Here is a 14,142-nt window from a genome sequence, read left to right on the forward strand (position 1 = left end):
GTTTTGTCATCCCTTTTTCTGGAGTTCTTCATGTGGGGTGACTCTTTTCTCTGGTGGTAGGGTATGCAGGAGACTGACAGGAGGAGTTTGAGCAAAATTCTGCCTGCATTTTCTCAGATAGGCGTTGCTGCTCTCGGGAGAAGAAGGGTGTTTGCTCCTTCTGAGATACTTCACGCTGGGCTGCGTGAGAGAGGTGGGCACGCAGGGGCTGGTGCGATTGTAATGGTTTTGGTGATCAGCACCCTCTTCCCTAAATTTCTCTCTCCATCTTGCTTGTCAGAGGGAAGAGGGGAGAGCCCCTTCACCCTCATCTGCAGTGAGCAGACAAGCACCTTCAGCCTTACCAAAGGGAAGAGCACAAGGGGCTCAGGCTTTACCCTTCTGCATCCACAGGATGACGCCCAGCAGAGGAGGATAAGCTGATCCAGGGTGCAAGAGCAGGAGGAGATGCTGCAGGAGGAGGGGGAGGCAACGCCAGGCACTGCTTTCTGCAGAGCAGTAACCTGGCACTAGCATCACCGCCTGGTTTTGCCCTCTACCCCCCTGCACTATATCTTTGCCTGCCTTCAAGGCTTGCCCTGCTGCTCGAGCTGCTGGTTGTCTAGTGAGCGAGAGGAACAGATGTTAACGCTGAATCCAAAGGGAAGGGACATGTTAGGGTTAACGGGATAGAGGCGCTGGGGAAGGTGTTGGCTCCTGCCAGTGCTGGGTACAGCTGGTTGGGATGTGTCATTGTGTTTTGGAGGCTGAAGGAAAAGGTCTACGTTAAGAGACTCGTATACTTAGACATCTCTAGAGAAAGCGGAAAGAGAAAGAACATTCTCCACGGGGTGGTTAACAGCGGGACCCACGGACTGCCCCGGGATGAGCCTCTTTATGTTCTTACCTGACAGTCTGCCCACTGATGCTGACGTTGCCCATGCGTGCCTGTAGCCAGTCAGGGTGATATCTCCTCTCTTTCCATACTCAGGTTTCTCACTTGATGTCCTCTGTTTCAAGACATGCAAACGGCTCCTCCTGTTTCTTGACCTGGAAGCTGTGCAAGACCCTGAGTTCTTTAAGGATAGAGTAATCCCTCACTGTCAGTAAGATTCCCACTGTCAGGCTGGGAAGCTGCCCAGCTTTCCAGGAGAGCTTGCAAAATTGCTTGTAACGCAGCGCTGCCTGGTGCAATCTCTGCATCGCCTGGCAGCCAGGTGCTCCCCCACCTCCCTGGGAAGGAGCTGCCTCATTGTCCCCCTCCCCACCGCCGCAGTTAGATTTCCTTCCAGATTATCCACTGAAATGATTCGAGTGGAGATGCTGTTCACGCTGGTAGGTCCACAGGTTTTCTTCCTACAGCTTTGCACTCCCTGCCCAGCGCTGTTCAAAGAGCACTCTGAAGCTCAGCTCTGAACTCGTTTCGCTTGAGAAGTACCCTTTTTATAGCTAATGAAGCAAAGGTTCCCCACTTCCCAGGGGTTTTTCTTAGTGCTTTGTGATGGGCACAAACCATCAGAGCCAGTGGATCGGCCTCAGGGTCATGGTGGGGAAACCTTTCCTCTGCTGCGAAGGTGGGAGGGGGTCCCCTCCCAGCACTCGGGGTCTGGTTAGATCAGACTACCGCGCACAGTCCTGGCTGTGGGGAGATCAGGGGCTGAACTCGTGCTGCTTCTGGCAGGCCTTAACACCAATCCCTGGAGAAGCAGAACCAGCCATTTAAAGGAAATGCTCAAAACAACCTCTTTCAGCAGCAAACAAAACTTTTGATTCCTTTCCTGCTCTATGCCTTCCTTCTCCTCTCTCCCTCCCAGGACCAAGAGGAGAGAAGGTTTTGGGACACCTTCTATGCTTCAGTTGCTTAAAAGCAGGAGAACGTGATCCTGGGGCCACTGTCTCTCGTGGATCAAGCTGTGCTGGCCAGGCTCACAAGGCAGGAGTTGAGGACTGCTTGACGCCACAGGCTCCTTGCATTTGTCTGCCTCTGGAGAGACCCACAAGGAGAGGGGCCGGATCCGGTTCCTCACCCGCCGCTGGTCTCCTGCATGGGCACATGCCAGCTGGTTCATCTTGCTGGGCTACTGCATGACCAATGCGAGATCCTCGTGGCTAACACGAGGACAACAGGACACGGAGCATCATCCTGGAGGACCCCAGTGTTTCAGCCACCAGCTGGGAGGCTGGAGAGGAGCACTTGGGAATGGTGCGGCTGTGCACGGACCTGCTGACCGACAGCCCTCAGGTAACCTTGGTGGTCTTCTCAAAGATGCTGTGGGTAATGGGGGCCAGGGGTGGGGACAGTGCACAGACACCACTTACTGTAAGCCAAGGATGTGTCCAGCACCAACACTCACGTACGGGTTTGAGGCTGCATGTCCGTCTGGGACAGGTATTATTCCCAGTCTCCGAGGTCTCGGCTGGGAGCAAGTCCCACTGTCATGGGCAGGACAGCGCAGGGTGCAGCTGATGGGATAATGGGCAGCAAATGTCACATTGCCAGCAGCAGCAAGGACTGGGTATTTTATTCCAGATACGATAACTCAGCTGCTCGCCCATTCCCATCGCTGGCATATGCCCAGCACACACATCCCTGAGAGTATTTGTCCTAATAATTCAGTATGGTTTTGTCTGACACAGGTGGGAGGGGGGCTGATGTTCAGCTGTGATCTCTGCTCTCCTCTCTCTGTTCCTGCTCCTGCACCATGTGCAGGGACACCTGCGTGCTCCCAAAGCGTGGGGTGCCTCAGCCTACACGCCACATGCCCAGCCTGGCTTTAAATTAAGATGCTGAAGCTCTAGGAGTAGTCTGGCTGCACAGAGCTCGATGTGGGCTACTCTGCCCCACTCTCAACAGGTAGATGAGCTTGCTCCAAGTCCCCGCTGCCACAGCCAGACCACTCTCCCATACAGCAACTTAAAAGCCCACTGGGGGATCTTGGCAAGCCTCTTCTGCAACAGGAGGGCTGATGGAGCTTCCCTTTCCTTCCCAGCCACTGGTAAAGAGCAGTGATGGAGGCAGGAGTCCAGGGGGAAGCATATGACCTCTGCTGCCTTCTCTATTCTTACGCCGGGATGAGCTGCCAGGAGCCGGGGAGCTGGCTCAGGCCTCTGTGGTCCGTCACTTGGGCTCTTGCAGCTGTGCAAGGGCAAACCTGACCTTGCGGTCACTTGGTCGTCAGCTGTCTACTGGGTGTGTGACATCTCCAGCTGCACTGGTGCAGATGCTGCTCTCCTCGAGAGGTTTTGCTTTTCTAGCCTCGCTGGGGGAAGAGGGGGTCTTTTCCAGGAGCCCCTGAGAGCGAGCACAAGGACATGTTTTATGCAAGATCACAGCAAGGTGTTCGGGTCTGCCTCCTCACAGCATGTGAAGGTTAAAGGCAGGCTCTCAGCTTTCCACTGCTAATGACAGAAAGTGCTGTGTAAGTGAGAGAGCGCCTAATTAGGGATTAATGAGAAAGGAGCCTGTGGTTTTATTATCTGTTGGACATGAGTACCATGGATGAGCAAGAGCGGTTGCATTAGCTGCTTCCTGCTGAGTCCTTCCAGCAGGAAAGCCCTTAGCAGACTTTCTGCATCATTTAAGGCCAGGAGGTAGAGGAGGGGGCTGCAGACAAGGAGCGGTGGGGCTTGGTATCCTCTGCTGCAAGCTGGGACAGACCCCAGACCTGTGGCCCCACAGGTGGACTGCAGACCTTGGGGCAAAGACCTTGGGCTCTACTGTTGGGTCTGCCACTGACCAGCGGCGTGTCACACACCTCCCGGCTTCCCAGGTGGTTCTGCAGGACAGGGGACATCTCCTGGGGATGCGCTGCTGCAGGGACACACACCACGCTGTGCCACAGACCCTTATTGTGGGTGAAAAGCGGCTCCAGCCTCCTGAGAGTCTGTTTAGTCACAGTTGTCCCTTTTCCTCAGACTGGTGCCTGGTGGCAGGCTGTGGCACATCAGGAGAGGGGCTGTCCAGGAGCAAAAGCACAGCTATTTGCTGCTGTGAAGGCCAGAGCAGAGGCCCCCACTTTGGGACCAGCCCTCTGCCCTGCTCCAGCCTGTATGTGATAGCGAGGGACATTGGAAGAGATCAGATTGTTGACTGTTAGATAAAGACAGGAATAAAACCAGGGAGGTTAAAAACCTAATCTTGAATTAGCTTCATCATTCCTGGCCATTGCACAAAAGCTATTAAAGTTATTACAGGACATGCTGGATGCTTGCACAGCAGGAACAACAAATATAGGTAGAACGGTCCTTGTCGTAAATATCACTCAAGCTGTCTCAACAGCTCTCTTTCTTTGCCATCATGATGCTGCTCGCAGCCAGCCTGGCTGAGCGATGCCAAACCCATGGCGAGCGGTGGGTGCGTTTGGTGGAAACAGCTACTTCTCTTTCTAAAGGCTTGCATTGGTTTATGATTAGCAGATGCCTGAATATTTCTCAAGGAGAGAAACCTCCTCAGGTGGGGCAGACTGGGCTTCTCTAGGTCTTTTCCATGGGGCTCTTGCTGCAAGTGCCACAAGGAACCAGAGACCACGGGTTAAAAATCACTGTGCAAAAACCCCACTTATGCCTGCATTTGTCAAGTCTACTAATATTGTGTTTCATACTATACTTTGAGTGCTTTATTTAATGATTACTCTGCATTTTGCCACTCAGCCGCTGCAGTCGCATCTAGGTCCTAAACTTATCAGATGTTCATTTTGTAAGATCACAGCCCAACTCCACTGATGTCTTGCTATTTGATACCGAGACGTCTTTATTATCAAGCACACGGACTTTTTAAGCCTTCTGTATTGACACAGCATTGCAGTTAGGTGCCTTTATTGCTCTATTAACCAAACCAGGTGCCCTTTCCAGTGACATACCATTGCACCCCTAGGTATAAAGTCCTGCAGTTAGCCCTAGTCTGCTCTCACACATCCAGTTGGGAAATGAACCCAGCTTCTAGCTAGGTCTCTCCAAATCCTAATCCTCCTGTCCCATCCCGCTCTGCTGCATCTCCCCCAGCAGAGGAGAGGATTAGAAAGGAGGACCTTACCCCAGACACTGGCATTGGTGGGCAGAGCAGAGAGGTCACGCTGAACCTGGAGTACTTCCAGGGCCACTCAACGTCACTGAGTCACTCATTAAGTCGATACAGCAGGAAGTCATCAAAAATAGAAGACAGTGGAAATAAAATAAATAGCGAGGCATCCATTCACACCCTTGGCAGAGGTGTTTTGGTTCCCGGTCCCCCATGTGCCCGCAGGGAGGACAGCCGCTGCTTATTAGACAGGTTATGTAATTGAAGTGGTCTATATTTATCAGGAGTGCGTGGCGTACACACCTCAAGGGTCAGACGCCCGGCAGTTTGGGGAACATTAGCTCCCCTAATGAATCAGCAGGGAGAAGGACCCAAAAATACAACTCGGCTGCAGAAGGGCATCATTGAGTTGCTCAGGGAGCCACGGTCAGGAGGCCCCGATGTGCCTTTCCAGCTCTGGCTGGAATTGTGATGCTATGCTCAGGTGCTCGTCGCCTCTGAAAAGGCAGGATCCAAGCTACACTAAGCCTCCTTTCAAACTTCTGCTGTGGTGTTGGATGTTGAACCAGTGCCTAAAGGAGGAGAAAGACCCTCGATCCATGCCATAACTGCCATACTGTAAAGCCAACCTCCTTTTGGGGCTGCTCTCCCTCTAAGCCTGGCAATTCTGGACTTGTGCTGGTCCACCTCCTGCAGGCAGGGTGCTGGGCTCACCTGCCTGCTCTGGGTTTCAGCTTTGTGGCTTGGGACTCCTGCGTGGAAGGAGCATAAAGGCTGGGGCTGGCCAGGGCTGCCAGTTTCTCGCTTCCCGTGTGAGGGTATCAGCCATACAGAAGGCAAGCGATGACCATCTAAGCCTGCATAGGTCTTACCAGTGCACCAGGCACTTTCCATCCTTCTTTTTGGATGGGTAGGGCTGGAGAGAACCACCCCATTGCTCCACACGGGATGGGGGAATCCACCTCCGGTGTGTGGGATGGCATCCTGGTGGTGCTCAGGCGAAGCGATCTCAGCAGCCAGTGGCTTGGCAGGCAGCAGGTCTTTCAGGACCTCATCCTCTTTCAGCCTGGCTGTGCCTGCTGCATCCCAGTGCCATGCTGGTCTGCACTGGGAGAGCCCCCGGGTGGCATTTCTGCTTCGTGGAAGGGGGAAACCTGAACACGAGTGGGATGAATCCTCCTTTATAGGGTGTAGTACCACTAAAAATGATTGATTTCGTTCAGGGGTCAGGGAGGTCCTTGGCTGGTACCAAATGCGGAGGCTGGTCTGCACCACCTGTGCTGAGCTCTGCTATGGGTGCTGGTGAGACACGTGCTTCGTGTCGCCTCCTTGGCTTGGGGTTGTCTCAATGGTCTGTGGATATCTGTCTGTCATCATGCTTAGCTGCCCAAACATCTGCAGCCAACTGGGCCTTGCTCACGCCAAGCAGAAGACAGCTTGCAGGAGACTCTCGAGGACAGATTCGTTATGGGGTTGTTGCTGAAGAGGTTACAAGGACGGCTACGTCTGGTTCACCTTAGAGCTGAAAGCTAACACGTATCCAGCTCTCCCTTTTGCTCAGAGATCCTGCCATGTCCTCCTGCTAAGGGAATAGGAGGAGACTTCATCACTCTCCTGCAAACTGTGAGACCCGAGGAGGGCTCCTGCCAGGCATTGCCCACCCACAGGTGAAAGAAGCCCCCCCAAAAACCAGGGGAAGGCTTGTCTCCGTCATGCTCGATGACCAGTCTGCAGGAGCAGCAGAGCTGCTCCATGCTCCTTCAGCTGCCGGTGGAGCAGGGAAGCTCCAGCACACCAGCGATGGCCCATGGTCACCCCGTGTCAGGCTGGAGACATCAAGGTGAGCAGCCAGCTGGAGGGGTGTTTCTGAATTCGTTTTGCATGAATAAAGATGGTTAATGAGAGCTTTTTGGGGGAAACTGGAACAGATGGAAGGAAATAACAGATAGTCTCTCTTTTCTTGGTTTCTATTATTATAAGTAAATCTGTTTGCCTGCGGTGCCCAAGAGCACAGCTCAGTACCCTGGTTTACCCAGAGCAGTATAGGCAAAGAGTGGTCCTTACCCCAGGAGCCCTATGCTGTGTTTGCGCAGTGTCCGTACATGCCATTTACCTTTTTAAGATCTTAAACACTGTGCCCCGGACCAAATTCTGCCTTCCTGTATACCTGATGGAGGACCTGCCCACAAGAGGCAGAGAGCAGAGCCTGGCTACGCAGCCTGTCCCGTGAGGCTGGCCATCTCCTCGGTGGCTGTGAATCCCTGTCACATCCCCAGTAATGTCTTTGGTCCTTGGCTTCACGCGGTTTGGCAGCCTGCCCCACGCAAGGGCCAGGCCACCGTGCTAAAAGTGGCCCGGGTGGGCACGTGTGGCTGTAAGACCCGCCCTCCACTTGAAAAATATAAAACTGTAGAGGGGTAAATTGCACGGAGGCGTTGTTAGTGACCCATCAGAGCCAAGGTTGATGTCCCTCTCAGTGGGGTTTGCAGAGCACTGGTACCGATTCAAAAAATGTAATCCCAGGGGCTCACTGACCCGCCCGGAGCCCCCATGCTTTGTTATGGTTTGGAAAAGCTTGGCCAGAAAGTGCTTTCTCATTGCTATTTTTGTGTGTTTCTGAAGAACAGCTCTCCGTGAATGTCAGGGTGGAGGTTACCTCCTACAGGAGCAGTAGAGCTTCCCGACTGCTACAGCTAGTATTAATTAAGCCTTGAAAGGAGGATCCTGCTGAGCTGTGGGCTGAGGAGCAACAGTGTCTTGGGGGTGGTGAAGGCAGAGGGCAGAGAGAAAAGGGGGATCCGGCAGTTTGGGGGCTGCCCTGGGGCAGAGGAATGCAGGTACCACGTGGAGCTCTGCAGGTGCTGGGCACAAGCTGGGATCCTGCTCCCCACCTGAACTACTTCTGGTGCCAGGCTGGAGATGCTGGCAGCCCTGACGGGGAGGACAGACCCCTGGAGAAGGACTAGGAGGTCAACACCAGTGGTCACGTCTATGCTGTGGTCCTGGGGGACTGGGTAAGGCATTTGTGTTGCAGTCACGCATAGTCTCTGTCCCACCTTCAGTATAAGCCTTGGAGGTTTTAACATAAACCACAGGAGGATGTTCCTCCCATCACGCTCTTAGTTCTGCTTGTCTGTGGGGTGTCTGTGGTCACTGCAAAGTCCACACATGCCACTGGTGGCACTGGGTCAGTCCTTCTGGGGTCTCACTGGCCAAGCACCTGGGTGCCAGCTCCCCTCTGCTCCCGGAGACGTCACCGGCTGAGGCTTGGAGACCCAACCAGCACCACCACACGGATGCACTCACTGGTCAGCCCTGGCCTCTCTGGGATGAGGCTCTGTCCCACAGCGACCAAGGAAAAGGACTGATTCAAATATAGCTGCGGGGCTGGTCTCTCCACTGCGTGTTTCCTGAGCAAGGTAATTTATCTGGAAGAGTTGGTCCTGGCAGAGATCTTCATGCACGTTTTTCTGCTCCTCTCGGTCCTCCCTGCAGATAACTCAGCTGCCACAGCAGCTCCTCCTTCCCCGACCTCATGTCCCCTGGACGGGCTCATGAGGCACATCCCTCTCCTGTAACAGCTGCTGAAATTGCTTTTTATTTTTAAACCCTGGGACAGAAAAGCCCTACCTTTATCATTCGCCTGCAGTCCCAGCAGCTCCATGTATCCTCATTAAGCAACCACTGATCATCAAATGAACCTGACAGGCACAAAAGGCAGGGGGAAATGCGGCCGCCTGGCGTGCCTGCAGCTGATCCCGGCTCCCTGTGGCTGCAAAACATTGCGGGGGGCTTCTCCCTACGGGGTGGGGAGAGGGGCTGTCGGGAGCCCGGGGGAATGGTGAGCTTGTGCCTTCCTGCTGCAAGGTGGGGCCGGTGGCTGCAAGGACTGAGTTCACCCCAGCTGTGCCAGATTTTCTACTGACAAAGAATAATAATAATTCTTTAAAGGGGATTAATGGGATGGGAAAATGGCAAACTGGATTATGGGCCGTGCAATTTTATTTTCCTCTTTGGAGACACTATTTAAATAATCCTTTTATTTATTTATTTTTAATCTCTGTAGTCCACACCCTGACAGAGGATGCCTCCAGAGCAAGGGGACCACCAGCCTTTGGTCAGCGGGGTGCAAGGAGACGTGCGTGGGCAATCAAATTGGGTGGCAGCCTGACCCTCAGACAGGGCTGCTTCTAAAGAAAATTTGGGGAGAGGGAGGGATCATGCAGGGATATTGCTGCAGCCCCCTGTCCAGGGCAAAAACAACTCCAATTTGGCTGTAAATGCCCAGGCATTCAGAAGTATTTGGACTTGATGTGTTGAGCTTGTGTTTTGGTCAGGACTAGCTCCCAGCTGGTTTCTCTAGCCACCAAACTTGCTACAGAGTCTCCCAGTTGAAAGGTCCCACTGCATTTTGGAAGTGAGCGTGCAAAGCCAGTACACGCAAAGAAGGAATCATGATGGGAAATGCTATGGCAATCCCAGTGATGGGACTGTGCTTGTAGGCAGGAATCACACCTGTGCTGCGGTGATGGGAGAAAACGCAGTCGGTGGTGCTCGTTTTGGGGCCAGGAGCCTGCTTTCTGGAATATACTAGAGCTGGGCCTACAGCAAAATTACAGCGTGACAAGGATGCTCAGGAGTCCCTGCTGGGGTACACTTCACCCTGAGACAGGCACCAGCTGATACATAAATTAACTTTTTTCCCCCCAGCTTTCAGAAAAGGTTTATGCTGGGCTCTGTAATTGCACAAAGTTTTAGTACAGCTCCTGTCTCGACTAAATTTCTTCAGGCATCGCTAATTAAATTGAATTTACTGAGATGACAAGCGTCTTTCTCGTCTCGCCCACAGCTGTTGCGACTGCTGCTTGGGCTCCAGCGCTGCCTGTTCGGTCCTTGGGCTCTGGCCGTGACAGGCTCAGGCTTGGGCAGGGACCTGCCACGGGTCCCCTGGGGCTGCCCGGGCGCGGGGGCACTGCCTGGGTGCCTCTGCCAGTGTGAGAACTGAGGGGCAGACCAGGGATCAGCCCAGCCTGGTTTTTATTTCTGCAGATAACTCGGGTGGCCACAGACTGGGCTTTGGTCCCTCATCGTCCTCCTGTCCATGCCTGGTGGGGACAGTTAATAATAGATGTTGGATGCTGCAGGAAGATGCAGAATTTAAATGAATTCTCCTTCCTTCTCAGTAATAAAAATGTTTCTCCCCTAAGAGTCCCCTGATTAATTGATCCGGCAATTGACAAATCAAGGATGGGAACGCATAAAATCCAATAGAAAGAGATGAAAATAGCATTATGTACCATCTGATGCAGTCAGCGATGTCATGCAACGAAATGACTGCAGAAAAATAGGGCCTTGAGCTGGAGGAGCCTTCATTAAGATGTGGGAAGGGTATTATTAAGTAAAAGAACATTGATTTTGTTTGAAAGATTTGGCCATCCATATTAAATATAATCTCAGTAATGTAATCTCGGTAGTTGCTTTAAATGTCAGCCTCACTTGGCTACATCTGCTTGCTGGGGTTGCTGCTCTGAAATGAAAATGAAAACTTCATTCTCCATCACCCATTGTACTCCATTAGCAGCTTGATAGGCTCTGCCCATACAGGGAAAAATTAGCATATGGCTTTCCTATAGGGAATAAGCGTATGCCAGAAAGGCCTGTGTATATAAAACATATGTGACGGTAACAAAACAAGTAATTTACAAAGACAGAAGCAGCCAACACACAGGATATTTCAAAGCCAGAAATCACTTTAAACTCTGGGCTTTCATGTGAGACTTGAACACTGGGCCAAATTCTCTGCTGCTGTTAACGCATGTAGCTCTGCTGGCTTCAGCTCAATGTCCTCGGAAGTTGAAGCCCCTATCCCAAGTCCAACCTGACAAATTCTGCTAAAGAATCTTTTTTTTTCTGGGTCCCAGATGTCCAGATCCAGCGACAGCAACGCCTGCACAGGACTGCCATGGTGTGTGTTGGTTGGCTGGAGAGAGGTGGCACTCAGTGGTGACCCCCATAGCTCATCAGAGAAGTGGGTGCTTCAAGATTGGGGAAAAGCACCACCGAACTCATAACCTTACAGCACAGCTGACGCGAGGGTCCTCACCCAGGTGGGTGTTGCCACAGCAAAATGGTGCACGGCACCACTGGTCCCAACTGGGAGCATGGGGATGGTCCCAAAGAGGCATGAACCTCGCATCCCCCAAGCCTCAGAGGAGCTGGGGATAGCATCCCCTGTGGCACAGTGCGGGAAGGAGAGGAGAAGGGTCTCTGCTGGAGACATAAAGTCAAAACCCAGCAATATGTAGTACGAGTGCTCTTTGCTGCCTGCCGAGGAGATCTACAGTCAGAAATCCAGCACAGCAAATGCAAGAGGTGCTCTCATCGTCTGAGACAGGTAAAAACTTTGACCAAATCCTTGCGTGTGTCCATCTGACCCCAACACCTACTCTGCTCCCGCAGGAGATCTCCAGCCCTGTGCTCTCCCCCCAAGGCCCCGAGATGAGAGCAGCAGCCTGTGGACAGCGATGGAAACAAAGGGTGCCACCAGACAGGAGGGACTGTGGGCTCAAAAGTAGCTGGGAAAACATCGGCAGGACCAAGGGAAGATTGGAGAGTTTCGACGCAGTTATTCCCGCATCCCCTGGGTCCAGCGGGCACAGGGAAGGCAGCGGTGTGGAGAGCAGGTGGCTGAGCACATCGGTTGCACAGCTCTGCTAAAGGATCAAAACAATTTCCTTGTGAATCAGAAGTGTCCAGACACAGCTGAAGGCACCGAGCCACTTGACTGTAATGGAGTCAATTTTCTCCTTCAAAGTGCAGCATATAAACCTTTTTATAGCCATGCGCCGGCAGAGCTATTTTTTCTCCCCGCCAGCTGTTGAAAGCCATTTCTGTGGCTCCCTCTCCAAGCCTTCGCCTGTTATCCTGCAGCTACCGTTTCATTGCCCGCTTGAGCACTCGGGAGCTGAACGGCAAAGAAATAGAAAGCTACCGCTCTGCTCTGACATTGCTTTGGGGCAGGGAAGGAGTCCCTTGCAGGTGGGGGCTGGCCAGGAGATGGGGAGGGGGAGCAGCGGTGCGTGCAAGGCTCTTCCCGTGTCCCTGCAGCGTGAGGTCTTGCTCCATGCATCGCTTGCGGTGGTGGGGCCGCAGCAAGAAGGAGCTGGTGAGAAAAAAAAAACAGGGGAGTGCCTTGCCCCAGGATGCTGAGGACACCAGAAATATGGGTCCAAGGAAAGAGCGGGCACGTTGGCAGAAGAAAGCTCTTTGGAGAGCTAATTAATGCAAGAAAACATCTCAACATCTCTGGTGCTGAGCTCCTCAGGGACACGTTGCTGGAGATGGGTGGGGTTTGTGAGCAAGAACCCTTGTGGTTTTACCCTAATTTTATTGTCCTCCTAATAGCCCCTTTTCAGGTAACAGGCTGCACAGACCTTTGCTCTGACCAGCTTCTACCTGGCCTGATGTGGAAACCTAACGATCCTTCCTTAGGTCCATTGACTATTTTTCTGTCTCTGTTGCGACTGTGAAACAAGAACCGAGGTAAAATCATCGTAAAGATCATCCCACAGGCCTTTGCTGGGTAAAGCCCTCATTGCCCTAACATAACCATGATCTAAGTGCCAGACCTGAAACAAGAGGGGCTTTTCCCCCCATCTTTCCTTGCAGTAACTGCGGAGCGGGAGCAGCAGTACCTTTCTCTACGGAAAAGGGCAGAGGTACCACAACCGCGGCTCCACGGAGTAAATGCCCCTGCATCAAAAGTAGGGCTTGATGTTTGGGGCACAGATGAGGCACAAACACCTGCCTCCCCTTGCAATCGGTCCCAGGGGGTGTCCGATGGAAGTACAAACACAACCTCCCTCCGGAAAAAAAGGAAGAAGAAGAAGAAAATGGAAAGAAAATAGATTTGTGTTGGTTGGGTGAGTCTGGTAGTTTTGAAAAGCTGCAGAGCACAAAAGGGAAAATATACATGGAAAGCAAAATATAGAAGCTTTTGTGTGATGCCAGTAATTTTCCTTTCCTTTGCTGAGAAAGGAGCTGCATGAATGTGTGGTGTTACGATTTGCTCTTTCAAACGGCTGAGTCAAATACGAGCTAAATTACAAAGAACCGTATGGAGACATGAAGGACACGTAATGACAATATTTTGCCATTCCTCCCTCAGACTAGATGGATGTGGAAAGCAGGAAGAAGAAGAAAAAAATTGCATTAGGATTCAGATAGGATTTTGATAGCAGTTATTAAATGAAATGTAAAGGTTATTTTTAAACCCAAACCCTGGGTGCTGCTCCAAGCATGAACAGACTCGCAAATGATCTGAATTTTTCCATTTTCTTAATATTGTTCCTATGGATGTGTTTAGCACATAGGCAGGTGCTGCAACCTTAAATTAAAGAAAAAGGAAAGGCAAAAGAAGAAACAAGCATTTCGCTGGGTACACAGGCAAAATACATACCAACAGAGCAACAACTGGAATTGATATTTCATTGCCAGGACCCCTTGCTCCAGGATAAGAGCAGCAATGTGCAGGACCAGGATTTGGAGTATCCCATGCACTGGTTCAGGGCTCAGGGTTTCAGATCCTCAACCCTGAATACAAGTCTGGAGCAGATACTGAGTATTCAGAGAAGGAAATGTGCCTACTGTTGTCCAAACTTGGCCCAAAAGCCTCTGTAATGATTCCTGTTGACTTTGACGAGTCAGTCCCAGGCGCAGGCAGCAGGTCTGGAGGCAGCTGGAGTGGGCAGGCTGGCAGGTTTCTGGAGAAACCCAGGCAGACTTCACACCTGAGTTCATAGGAAGCTCCTGCATGTCCAGTTTCTGGTTATTGGTCTTGCAGAGTTTAGGTGGGATTCAGCAGTGCCTAGACCTTGTTCTGTCTTGATGAGGAGCTGTGGTTTCCATCCAAGAAGAGGGAATAAAAGGGCTCGTTGTTGCTCGAGCCAGAAAAGTCAGCCTTGAGATCAATCCACCAACCCCAGTGGAGTGACAGACATTGCAGAGAGAAGGACCATCAGATTGTCCCAGCCCAACCACCGCAGCCGCAGGGCTGACCTTCTCGCTCGCATCCCAGCGTGCAGGTCCAATGTCAGCTGTGAGTAACTCATCTGATGACTGGAGATCATCTGCCATTTCATCTGCAT

The sequence above is a fragment of the Harpia harpyja genome, chromosome 13 (genome assembly GCF_026419915.1).
Source record: "Harpia harpyja isolate bHarHar1 chromosome 13, bHarHar1 primary haplotype, whole genome shotgun sequence".
NCBI classification, from domain to species: Eukaryota; Metazoa; Chordata; class Aves; order Accipitriformes; family Accipitridae; genus Harpia; species Harpia harpyja.